Source organism: Gymnoscopelus microlampas (genome assembly GCF_963454915.1).
Source record: "Gymnoscopelus microlampas genome assembly, chromosome: 21".
NCBI lineage: Eukaryota > Metazoa > Chordata > Actinopteri > Myctophiformes > Myctophidae > Gymnoscopelus > Gymnoscopelus microlampas.
The window spans coordinates 44,095,525-44,108,643 of record NC_139958.1 but is presented as its reverse complement, the minus strand read 5'-3'; the positions used below and the strand labels follow the sequence as shown (position 1 = coordinate 44,108,643).

General features: G+C 38.4%; 1 protein-coding gene across 1 annotated transcript in view; it reads right to left on the bottom strand.

Annotated features, from left to right (window-relative positions):
- The window catches only part of LOC311038260 (GTPase IMAP family member 8-like), a 487,341-nt gene that overhangs the window by 400,927 nt on the left and 73,295 nt on the right, over nt 1-13,119 (bottom strand). The window lies entirely within an intron of this gene.

Below are 13,119 nucleotides of genomic sequence, written 5' to 3'. Positions count from 1 at the left end.
AAATAGTGTAATAGTGAACTAATGTAGAGTTTGTTATCAGGAGAACATCAGAGTCTACCAGATGTGAAGCTGATGTTGGTTGGAGGAGACCAGTTTACGAGAAGCAGAGCTGGAGATGTCATACTGCAGGAGGAGGATGTGTTTGAAAGGAAGGTGAGTAATATTATATGAACTTAATGTTATAATGAATGACCTCAAAGTAATACATAGATCAAATCTAAATGTTTTCTGATGATAATGTGAAAGTATGCTGTTATGCATGTTTGAGCCATCATGTGACCAATGAACTGTCATTGATCAATACACACACACACACACACACACACACACACACACGCACGCACGCACACACGCACGCACGCACGCACTCACCCTAACTCCCTCAAGGACCCTCAGGGGTCCTTGAGGGAGTTAGGGGGTCCACAGCAAACGAGGAACCCGGTTGAGTTTAAGCCCAAGCCCCATAACCACCCCATAACCCCCCACCCAACCCACCCTCATCGCCCCGTCCCTCCCCACCCTCATCGCCGCCCCCCCAAATACCCCCACCCCCATATCCCCGACATTCGCCACACCCCCATTTTCCCGTCCCCTTCTTACCCGAAAGCCCCCCTATACCCACCCGTCACACCCATCCCCATACCCCCCACACAGCCCCCTACACCCCTCCTTGCACCACCATATCACCCACCACACCCCTATTTCCACCCCATTACATACCAAGCTTTCAGTATATACTAACGCTACTACTGAACATGAAATATGGATAACATGGTAATTTCAGCAAATTTACATTGATGTCTAGTGGTGATATGTTGATTAATGTGAGAGAAATAAAAAAATACATTCATTCATTAAATAAAATAATTTGCTGTTCACTTCAGAAGAACCTCCACAGAACTATCGATTTATTTATTTTTATGTTTGGAGTCTGGTGTTCAACCATCTTTAGACTTTAGTTTAGGTATTCTTTACTTCATTCTCTCAATTGTATTTCTGTGTGATTTCCTGTGATGTCTGTGAGCAGCAATCACACACAGGTGTGACTGCAGGCAGGGCCATGCAGTCATGCCTTATATGGGGATTGGTGGGGCGGCTACCTATGGTAATTTGGATTAACTGGCACACCCCTTCAAGTTACGAGGACTGGGATTCATCATCATAAGAACATAAGTTACGAACAATTCTGCCATTTAAGAACGCTTCATGAATCTGACTCGACTTCTCTTAGGAATTCACTTAGGAAGAAATGTAAGAGGAAACATTAGGAACTTATTGCTGCATGAGGCCCAATGTCTTTATTGGTAAATGGTTTGCGAACCAGTGATCATGAGTAGTTAGCGAAACAGAGGCATGGTTCATAACAGACAAAAAGACTTATAAATATCAACAGACAATACCAGCGCGGCCATATCTCTAGCTCAATGAGAAGAGAGGCAGCCTATGAGCCCGGAGGTCACTGGTTCGTTCCCTGTCCCCGACAATGTGTTGAGGTGATCATGATTTGGCATTCTTAGGTTTACACATAGTGTTTCTTGAGGTTTGGGATAGGCATTATTTTATTGAGGCTAGGGTTAGTGAGGGTTTAAAATGCTCATTTGTTAATTGCATGGTCTTCTTTTTCTCGAGTTCAGTCGTCTATGCTTCTATGGCTTATTGTGCATATTACTTATACATTTCTAAACCGAAAATAGCTGATCTACAAGCTCACAACGCGTCGCGCTGCGCAACGTTGTGAGCTTGTAGATCTGATATTTATGGTTTAGAAATGTCAAACAGAATTCCGGCCAAAAGTGCCCTTTTCAATCCCTCTAACATTATATGCATGTCCCTGTCTGTGGTCTTACTTCCATATTGTAGCTCTACACTGGCTGTAATTATTAACCATCTTCAGATAATTTATAGTTAGGTTTAATACTTCTATATAGTTCAATATTTAATTTATGTTACTGTGGTGCTATTAGACAAAGTTTTGGGGGGGGGGGGGTCTTTATAGAATAGTCGTTTAAATTATGGTTTAGCTTAAAACTTCCTGAGTCACATGTATTGATTATTATAACTAACCTAATTTTACAGACTACACAGACAGCATGTGTCAGACAACAGAGTCGAGTTGCTGACAGAAATGTGAGTGTGGTGATCTGTCCAGACTGGTCGACTACACCTCCATCACAGAAGATCAAAGATGTCCTTCTACACGGTGTGACTCTGTGTTCTCCTGGACCCCACGCTGTCCTGGTGAATGTTCCTATCACGGACAGTTTCTCTGAAGCTGACAGGAGATCAGTGGAGGAACACATGGAGCTGCTGGGGGACAGAGTCTGGAGACACTCTCTTGTTCTGTTCACAATGGGATTCTGGCTGGGAGGGAGATGTGTTGAGGAGTACATAGAGTCTGAAGGAGAACCTCTGAGGAGGATCCTGGACAAATGTGGCTACAGGTACCAGGTTCTACACTTCCTCAAGTGGGACATCTCTGAAGTAAAAGAGCTGATGGAGAAAGTAGAAGACATGGTGACGAGGAACAGACGACACTTTGTACCTTCAGACTCAAGAGAAGACAGGTCTGTCAGAGACACAGGACGCCTCAGGGAGGGACATGAGACGAGACAGATGACTCTATTTGAAAGACTGTCAGGAGAGCCAGCATTTACTGCTGAAGAATGGAACCGACGAGAAGAAGAATTCAAGAAGAGCGAGGGTGAATGGAGGAGGAGAGAGGAGGAAGGGAGGAGGAGAGAGGAGGAGATGATAGAGAGGATGTTGAAGTTTGTTGTGAAGGAGCCAGAAGAACCAACCCTGCCAGCTGTCAGGAGAAGAAGGAAGAGCCTTGACTTTTTTCCTCCAAGCAGTGAGTATCAATATAATTAATCTGATAACACTGAAAATAACATTTCAATGTGATACTTTTTTTACAGTGACTTTTCTAAATGTAACATTACTTCATCAGATAAAAACACTTGAAAAATAGTGACCTAGACTTTAATAAATATTCCTTTCAGTAATATTGCATATTAAATTAACTCCATATGAAATAAAAAAACACACACACACGCACGCACGCGCGCGCGCGCGCGCACGCACGCACGCACACACACACACACACACACACACACACACACACACACACACACACACACACACACACACACACTTACTACTACTACTACTACTACTACCAGTAATAATAATATTTTATTAAAAAGAAGAAGTATATTGTTGTTTGTTGTCGTGTGTTGCAGTGAGTGGTGGAACACCTTCTGAAGCAGGAAGTTCATACCGCTGGTCGCCTGACAAGGTTTATGATTGGCTGCTGAAGAGACACCATGGACCAATTGCTCCCTCTTCAGGATATGAAAGTGAAGTTGCCAGCCAGCTTGATGTGATGAGTGTGAGAGATGAAGATGATTCATAGATTTTAAATCAGAATCAGATGAATAATCTAAATAAGTAAACCAATTATCAAATCAAGAATCATGTGCAATCATGATGAAATGTAACTATAACTGCCAACAATCTCATAAAACTCATACAAAATACATAGAAGTAGCTCAAACTGTACATAATCATATGGAATTAATTGCTAAGTAATTATTCAAGTTGTTTGGAACTTGAAATAATTGAATGTCTCCGTTCACAGACAAGAGAAGAGACAGAAAATAAAGTAATACAATAATGAAAAAAATCAAAACAAAACAAAAATACAAATCATGTCAGAAAAAATTGCGAGGCAAAGCAGTAAAACAGCAAAACAAGGGACAAATAATAGACAGAAACAGAAATGTGCAACAAGTACATAACCAAAGACAATAAAACATCTCCTAAAATGTAAACGACACTATTTTTTGTTAAAAACATGAGCAGGACATTATCCGCCTCTTAAAATCAGATAAAGAGATTAGGTGATCCAGTTTAAGTTTAGCCTGTAAATCATTGATAAAACAAACTCGTTGTTTGAACAGCAGCCACCGTGCAATGCAACCATTTGTGTCAACATAGATTATGACTGCTCTGTGAAAGTACAAATGTAGCATTCATGTACACAGGCAACCCTAGACTATCCTCATAACAGGATCATGGTGTAGCCGTACATTTATATGATTTATGATTATATTTCATCTTAATGTTTTTATGGCATTGAAAGGGTTAATCTGTATAGACAGACTTGACACATCCTGGATCAATAGCGCCCTCTTCAGGATGTGTCATGGATGAGAGAAGCTCACACACATTTTAATTATGATTTCTTCACCTTACATTTTATATTGTTGTCAGGCAGATATCTCAATTTGTCAACCTTGTATGTATATTTTTGTAAATTAATACCCTATTTCATCATACTATATCACACAAACGTAGCAAAAAAATTAGATCTACAAGCTCAACGAGTCGCAATATGACTCGATGTGAGCTTGCAGATCGGCTATTTGAACCAAAATTGTTAACAAGAGCTTCTGACTAAATAATAACTACATTGGATCCATTAGAACACAGGTTATTTTCATTGTCAGAAAATTGATTTATTTTATATGTTTATTCATCATTAATGAGCTCAGTAATATTTGTCATTTTTCCTTCCTGGTTCTTTATTATTTACTTACTCTTATAGTCTGTACATATGTGGAGTGTTTATTTCATGTGATTAATTCGCATTAATTTAAACTGCTGTTTGTGTCATATAACACAGTGACAAAGTGACAATTATTTATTCAAAAGGAGGTTGATTTTTCACCTTATAAAATAATCAACCTGTATGAATGAGGTATCATCAAATTAATAGTGTGATGTTGTGTAATAATCTTTATTTCTGTCATAACTTTTAATTTCAGGGAAACAGGAATATTTTCTTTCGTGAACTTTGATCAAATCCAACTGAGGTTGGTTTCATTGTTGTTAACATCATGCAGTTTATTACAATGTATTTCTATATATCAATGTGTATTACTAAGGTTATATTAGGTTTGCCTGCAGATAAAGTTGTTTCTATGTATTGATGATAAATCAGCATTTATTGTCAATGTCAGCTAATGACTAAAGGAGCTTCAACAGCAAATACAAATACATAGTTTATCATTTATCTTTACTTTATCTAAAAACATATTGATTACTAAATCAGCTTTTACAGAAGAACATTTTGTGCATGTAATTCTTTACACATTTGAAACTAGATGTGATTTAATGTGTATTTACATTCCAGGTTTCAGTTCAAATATAAAATATACATATAAATTCACTGTGAACTTCAGTTCACTGAGATGATGACTGAAATATAGATTCATATTTGTTGTATTCTTAATTCCATTTTGGTGTGAGGAATCCTGTATATTAATGTATGGTGTTTTGTCTCATCTATCAGATAATACATCACTGGTTCATGTAAAAATACAGAACTGAAAATTATTAGTTTGATCTCTATTATCTACCAGCTCTATTAAATCATGTGTTTACTGTCTAACTAGATGACATACTGTATATCAATGAAAGTGGATGGGTTTTTGACAAACTTTAGACTAGATTTTCTTACCTTAATAAAAAATGTCATAAATACTATATGCTTCCAATCGCTAGTTTAAAGTCTCCTTTCAATCATCATAATATGCGTTTTGGTAAACTATGGTCCCGTTTATTTTAAAATTGACGATAAAGTTTGATATGCTCTAGGAGGGGCGGGATGATTTGATTGACAAGCTACACAACCAATAGCATTCATTCCCCGCCCCCGCTCTTGATTGACAAGCTACCCAACCAATAGCATTCATTTCCAGTTGCAAAGGATATGACGCGATATGAAGCGATATTGAAAGATGGCGGATTGCACACAGCTGAACAATCGGCTTAATTTTCGGTCTGTAGAAACCAATGGCGTGACACTGTCCATTCTTTTTATACAGTCTATGATCCCGACCCATTGATTATGAACCACTGGTATACAGTTGTACAGCTTATACAAGTCTTCCACCACCATGTATTTAAACAACAGTTGTGTAGAGTGTAAAGGTCCATTCACAACACTCACTTTAGCACCATAACTATAATGGGTGCAGTACGTTAGTCCGACAGCGCATTCCTCCGACAGCGCAGCGCTCCGACGTTTCCAATACTAAACCCGAACCAAACCCGCACCCTAACCCTAACCGCACGCGGATGCCACATAGTCGGAGAAAAGGGATGTCGGATTATCGTATGCCTCCCAACTATAATTATGTTGATCACCATTGTCTTCCTTATAGTCGTTAGTGGGGTGTATTCTGATTTTTAAAACGATATCTGTATAGTTATAATAATTACAGTAATAGTGCTTGGTGTGAATTCTCAACCTTTTCTGAGCACTGAACCACTTCTGTCTCAAAGGTTCAACTGTAACCTTAGGATTATGTTTTTGCTCAATAGAAATTAATGTTTAAATTCTTGTTTAAAAAGGTAAGATAAACAGTGAACAATTTACAACTTTAGGTCTCACTTTAAACTCAGTCACAATTGTATTACAATTAAAAATCATTGCAACAAAAGGTTTGTACATAAAATATTTTCCTCACAATTTAGCGAACCCCCGGCAATACTGGCAGCCTGGTTGAGAACCGCCATACGTCTATGGTGATAGATTTAACCAATGTTGATGGCCTTGAATCATGCTTGTAAACAAAATGAAGTAAATTAAATAGAAACAGAATAAATCTGATTAATCTAATGACATTATTAGGGCTTTGTTAAATCAGAATCAGTTTTATTGTCACATCACAGGTTTTCAGGTGTAAATTAGAGGGTGAAATTAGTTTTTGTTCCAGCTCCATGATTTTGTTGTTATCAGGAAAGAAAGAAAAGGTGGGCAGAGAAAGGGAGAGCAAGGAGAACACAAAACAAACAAGCAAACAAACAAACAAACAAACAAACAAACAAAAAAACATGTTAACACATACAATACACCAAATATACACGTAGCATAAGTGGTAGGTATGTACATGAGGTTAGACATAAAGTAGCAGCACAACAGCAGCCAGTGATCATAAACAACCTCACAAACAGGAGAGATAAAGTCTTGTGAAGTGAGAGGATTCATAGTTTCCTCAGAAGACTCAGGGTCCATTCTCTGCATTCTTTCAGAACATACAAACTACGCAGCATGGTGTGCCTCTTAGCTATGACTAAGACACCACATTGCAACATACCTAGACAATGTTTATTGTCTCCGCCAGGCCGAAAGGCATGGCGAGAGAGTATGTTTTGCCCCCTGTCCGTCCGTCCGTCCGTGTGTCCATCTGTGCGTTAGCAGCTAATCTCCGGCACCGTTGGCCCGCTCGCTGCGAAACTGTGCACACACACTCCCTGGATGCCAATTCAGAACCTCTGGCCCAAATTTTTCACATGGGCCTGTTATAGCGCCACCAGGAGGCCGATTTGTGCAAAATCCATTTTTTGACATTACTCCTACAGATTTTATCCAAACATCATGCAAATCGGTATAGTATCTCTATAGTCATGTGATAAACATGGATTTGTCGTACCTGACCTGGCGGAGACCTGTGATATATATATATATATATATATATATATATATATATATATATATATATATATATATATATATATATAGAGAGAGAGAGAGAGAGAGAGAGAGAGAGATATAGAGAGAGAGATATTGTGCTTTTAAATGTCCTGGATATTTTTGGGGATTGAGGGTGGGGGGATTGTGGAAGGGGATTTTATCTATTTGATAGAATCAATGATGTCATTACTGCTTTGGATCTGTTTCGGCCTATAAGTGTATCCTTTATGTGCAGTATTATTGGTTGAACTCAGATCACTCAGATGTGAAGGCTTTTTTAAGGTTTCGAGGCCTATCAGGCTCTCGAAGCCTTATTGCATCTCTTGGCTTTCACTATTATCATTATTCTTCCGCCGGTTTTGGCAGTTCTGGCCCAACCGTGCATACGCTTTTTACGAAACTCGGCAATATGGTAGAGGGCTATGCCAAACGGCGAAGACCCGAAACTCAAAACCATCGGCCAAAGGGTGGTGCTGTAGCAATCAATTGAAAAATGCCAACTTTGAACAGGTACCACACATGCCCTGTTTGACCTACAACCATGAAACTTCGATACACACATGCGTCTCCTCATGCCGAACAACTTTCACACTCTGACTTTTGACCTCTGACCTTTTGATCTCCCACCATTTCAAATGATATGAAAAGCAGTAAAAATCTATAGCTTTCTGGGATCTTTGAGCAATCTGCACGAAACTGTCTACACATGAACTTTGGACCAATGCCGACAAACGTGAGCAAGCGGATTTTCCATAAGTGAGAACGTTAAGCTTTTATAAGCCAATGAATATTGCAGTTTTATGAAAATTATTCATCTGCCCCTAACACATACATGCAGACTCACATTTGTTTGAAACTTTGCAATAATGTAGAGGGTCATTCCAGGTATCCCTGAAACCAATCTTACTCCAATTGGTCAAATTGGGGCGCTATAGCAATTTTTTGAAAATGCAAACTTTAAACAGGCAAAAGTCATGCCTCGTTTGGCCGACAGCCATTAAACCTGCTTACACATGTGCCTTGACTCATGAGGAACATATCTATCACTTTGACCAGTAAGCTCCGCCCTTAGATTGTCTGCAATTTTGAGCAGTTTGAAAAACACTTAAACCAAGGATTTCTGAGCAATTTGCGTGAAACTGTGTCAAATAAATGTGTGAGGACCTTTTTCACGGGTTCCGGTGTGTTGGTCCAATAGCTTGATCGCTTGATCATCTGCCTTGAAACCACAGGGTTGCCGGATCGAATCCCACCTCATGTAGACTTCATTATAATTGCATTGCACACAACATGACTGTATCAATGAATGCATGTGCAATTGTTAAAGATAACGTGAAATGCTTACTTGAAAGTAGTTATTGTCAATGTATGACGTACTTCATTCGCCCTTTTGTTTTGTTTTGTTGGATTCTCCTTTCTCAATGTCTGAGGCTGTGGATTGAATAGCTCGACCAGTAGAGTGTGAGCCTCATGTGCCGAAGGTCCCTGGTTCAAATCCCACTCATTACAGTTTACATTTAAATTGCATTGTACAAAACATGACCCTGTTAATTCAGACATGTGCAATTTTTAAACAATAACATGAAATGCTTTTTTGAGAGTAGTTGTTTTTTATGTATGACATACTTTCTTGTGAAAATAGCCAATCTACAATCTCACAACTTTTCAGATAGCAACGCGTTGTGAGCTTGTAGATCGACTATTTTCACTAGTTTCCATTCCGAGGAGACAAAAAAAAACTTAAATGTTTTGTGAACCAGTGATCTACAGTAGTTAGCTAAACAGAGGCTTAGTTCATAACGGACGGAAAAACCTATAGATATCAACAGACACCATCAGGGAGGCCATATCTCTAGCTCAATGAGAAGAGAGGCAGCCTGTGAATCCATAGGTCGCTGGTTCGATCCCTGTCCCCAACAATGTGTTGAGGTGATCGTCATTTGAAATTCCCCCATTCCCATGGATTGGATCCAGCCCTCTCACTCATCACCAATCTCACATGCACAGTACAATTTTTAGGCACTTTTACTTTACTACTCTACTCTACTACAATTACAGCAGATGACAGCTTTAGTTACTTGTTGCTTTGCGGATGTAATTATTAATACAACACCTAACAGTAACCACATACAGCCGATCTACAATGTGACGCAGCGCGTCACTTCTTGCCGCGCTGTGAGCTTGTAGATCTGCTATTTTTGAATAGCCAACATAATATAAATGGATAAAAGTAAATACATGATTGTGACGCTATATCAACTACTTTTGCCGGGGTTATGGCAAGAAAATCCACATCCACCGGAACTTTTATAGATATCTATTGATGCCACTAATGTTCAATGACAACTGAAAGAATAGTCACATATTTTGCTGTTTAGAGTAAGACTTTTTACAGTGATATGTAAAAAGTTGTGTTTCAGCTAAATGTTTATAAAGGCCAAAAAATAAAGTAATCTTTTAAAGAACACTTAATATTAATATTAATATTATTAGTGGCAAGAGGCCATTTCACCTACATCAATGTTTTTTTGTCACCATATTTCCTCTGAACTGAATGTAATGTCATTAGACGGTTTGTAAACAACATGCTTTTCCCCACTTCAAATACATAGACGAGACTCATACATGTGAAAGTCATAAGGATTTATTAAATAGAATAAGAACATCATTAGACATTGACTTAAATAGTTTCCAGTATTTATTTAAGGCCACTTGTGAGCTATCTCCTTAATGGAAAACACAGGACTTTGTACATTTTAATGTCATAGTTCAGTTAAGTCATTGATATGGCTTTGATTTTCCATTTTCACTCACAGAAGCAGCAGCACACAATGTGAAATCTCTGATAGCTTGGCCAACGTTGAGTTACTATAAATCAGTGTTTCTCAACCTGTCGGTTCATTTTAAATATTTTCTGTTAAACCTTGGGGGAAAAAAAGATTCATTGTGATACCAATAAATTACAGTATTCTATGTTCGCTCATTCAAGCCGGAACACAATCGATTGATTGATCAATACAAATAAAATTAAAATGCACCCTTTTTGAGATTTTCAAGTGGGCCCTGATCCAGAAAAGGTTGAGAAACACTGCTATAAATGACATTAAAATGAAAAATGAACAAAGCCATGTTAACCTTTTAAGACCGGGAATGCATCTGTGTGTCATTTTCAGATTTCTTTGACTATTCAAAAATACCAGATCTACGAGCTTGTAGATCTGCAATTTTTGAAAAATCATGAACATTTTTGCAAATTTTTGAATATATATTTTTGAAGCGAACATTTTTAACTCAAATCTTTGCTTCTGGGGGCCCCTGGAACAACATATATTGATATGTGGGCAGCAGCCAAATACAATTTTGGGGGTCCTTGACATGAAAAAAGTTTGAGAACCACTGATTAAAGCAACATACGTTTTTTTTTTCAAAAACTCTTCCCTAGAAGCAAAGATTTGAGTTAAAATGTTCGCTTCAAAAATATATATTCAAAGATTTGCAAAAATGTTCATGATTTAAAAATAAATATCAGATCTACAAGCTCATAGCACGGCCCTCGGTGCTGCGCTATAAGCTTGTATTTCTGCTATTTTTGAATAGCCAAAGACATCTTAAAATGACACACAGATGCGTTCCAGGGGCCTGTTCCTCAAAAGGTGAATAAACTAAGCCTGGACTTAAGCCAAATCCAGACTTGACAAAGTCGGGTCCATATAAGCCTCGTTTATTCCGTTCCTCGAAGCAAAGCCAGGCTGAAAAGGAGCGACTTTGTCGAGCTAGGCCTTGTCAAGCCAGGCTATGTCCAGCGGCAGCCAGGATAATGAAGCCAGGCTTCACATATTTCTATAAAAGACCATGAAAGTCGATAGCAGAATCCTTGAACTTGACCAATCATGGAGTCCAAAACCAGAGCGGCGTTCCTCTCTGCGGCTGAACAGCAGCATTGCAGCAGCTCATGAAATCATACAAGGAAGTAAAATCTAAAATGTATTATAAGCGAGAAAACGCGACCGCAATATATAGATCCAGGGAGAAAGCGTGGCAAAGTATTGCAAGCACACACAGAGTGTGTGTGTGTGTGTGTGTGTGTGTGTGTGTGTGTGTGTGTGTGCGCGCGCGCGTGTGTGCGCGCGCGACGGGACGGGACGGCAACGGGACGCACGGGACGGGACGGGACGGGACGGGACGGTTGACCGCGACTGGGGGCCGCGACGGGATGAGCGGGGGACAGGGGGGGGGGGGGGGGGGGCGGGACACGCAATAACCCCACATTTGCAAGACCACTTTGGTAGAGGTTTGGGTTGTGTAGTTACCTTGCCATCATGATGTAACTCCAAAGAAGGACAAGAAATAAAAAATAATTTCTCCATTGACTAGAAATTGATAATTTAAAATATGCTCCTCATTGACTTACATTCAGTGAAAAAAAAAATCTGTTATATATTATCAAACATCTAACAACAATATGAACTATAGTGTTAACAGAGTGACAATGACATCCCATGAGTCATTGTGAAACAATTATGATTCATGGTCACACACTATTTCAGTAATATAATTAATTTGATTATATCTGATTGTATTTATTTCATTTTATTTGAATGCAAGGTCATTAAAATGAGTCCATATTCAAACACATGTGTTGAATTAACTGTGGAAAAACTTGAAGAACAAGGCACTGGCTTAAGTAAGCTTGGCTGTTAGCCTGCTCCTGACCAGGCTAACTTCACAGCTAAATTGCCATGGTAACTAAGGTAGGCTTGCTTCAATTCTCTTTTGAGGAATCGGGTCATGGCTAAACTTAGCCAGGGTGAACTGGCTAAACTAATCTTCAAGCTAATTCAGCTTTTGAGGAACCGATTCAGCCCTAATCCTGGCTAAATTAAGCCAGGATAGGTGTTAAAGCCAGGATTAAGCTCTAATTCCCTTTTGAGGAACAGGCCCCTGGTCATAACGGGTTAATACACTGTTAGAAACAATATACAAGATCTACTCAATAAAATTGTGGCAACTATTTACAATCAATATTATTAAGTAAATCTAATAGGCTTGGAATTAAGTAAATATAACTCATATTCAATAATTTAATGCAATGCATTTAATATGAGTAGATTCAAATAGAGACCAACTAAATTAAGTAAAACCTAAGCAAAACTATTGAGTTCATACTAATCAAAATTATTGAGTAAATGCTACTTCTCCTTCTAAATTAAGTAAAACCTAAGCAAAGCTATTGACTTCATACTAATCAAAAATAATGATTAAATGCTACTTCTCCTTCTAAATTAAGTAAAACCTAAGCAAAGCTATTGACTTCATACTAATCAAAAATAATGAGTAAATGCTACTTCTCCTTCTAAATTAAGTAAAACCTAAGCAGAGCTATTGACTTCATACTAATCAAAAATAATGAGTAAATGCTACTTCTCCTTCTAAATTAAGTAAAACCTAAGCAAAGCTATTGACTTCATACTAATCAAAAATAATGAGTAAATGCTACTTCTCCTTCTAAAATAAGTAAAACCTAAGCAAAACAATTTAGTTCATACTAATGAAAATATTGAGTTAATACTACTTCT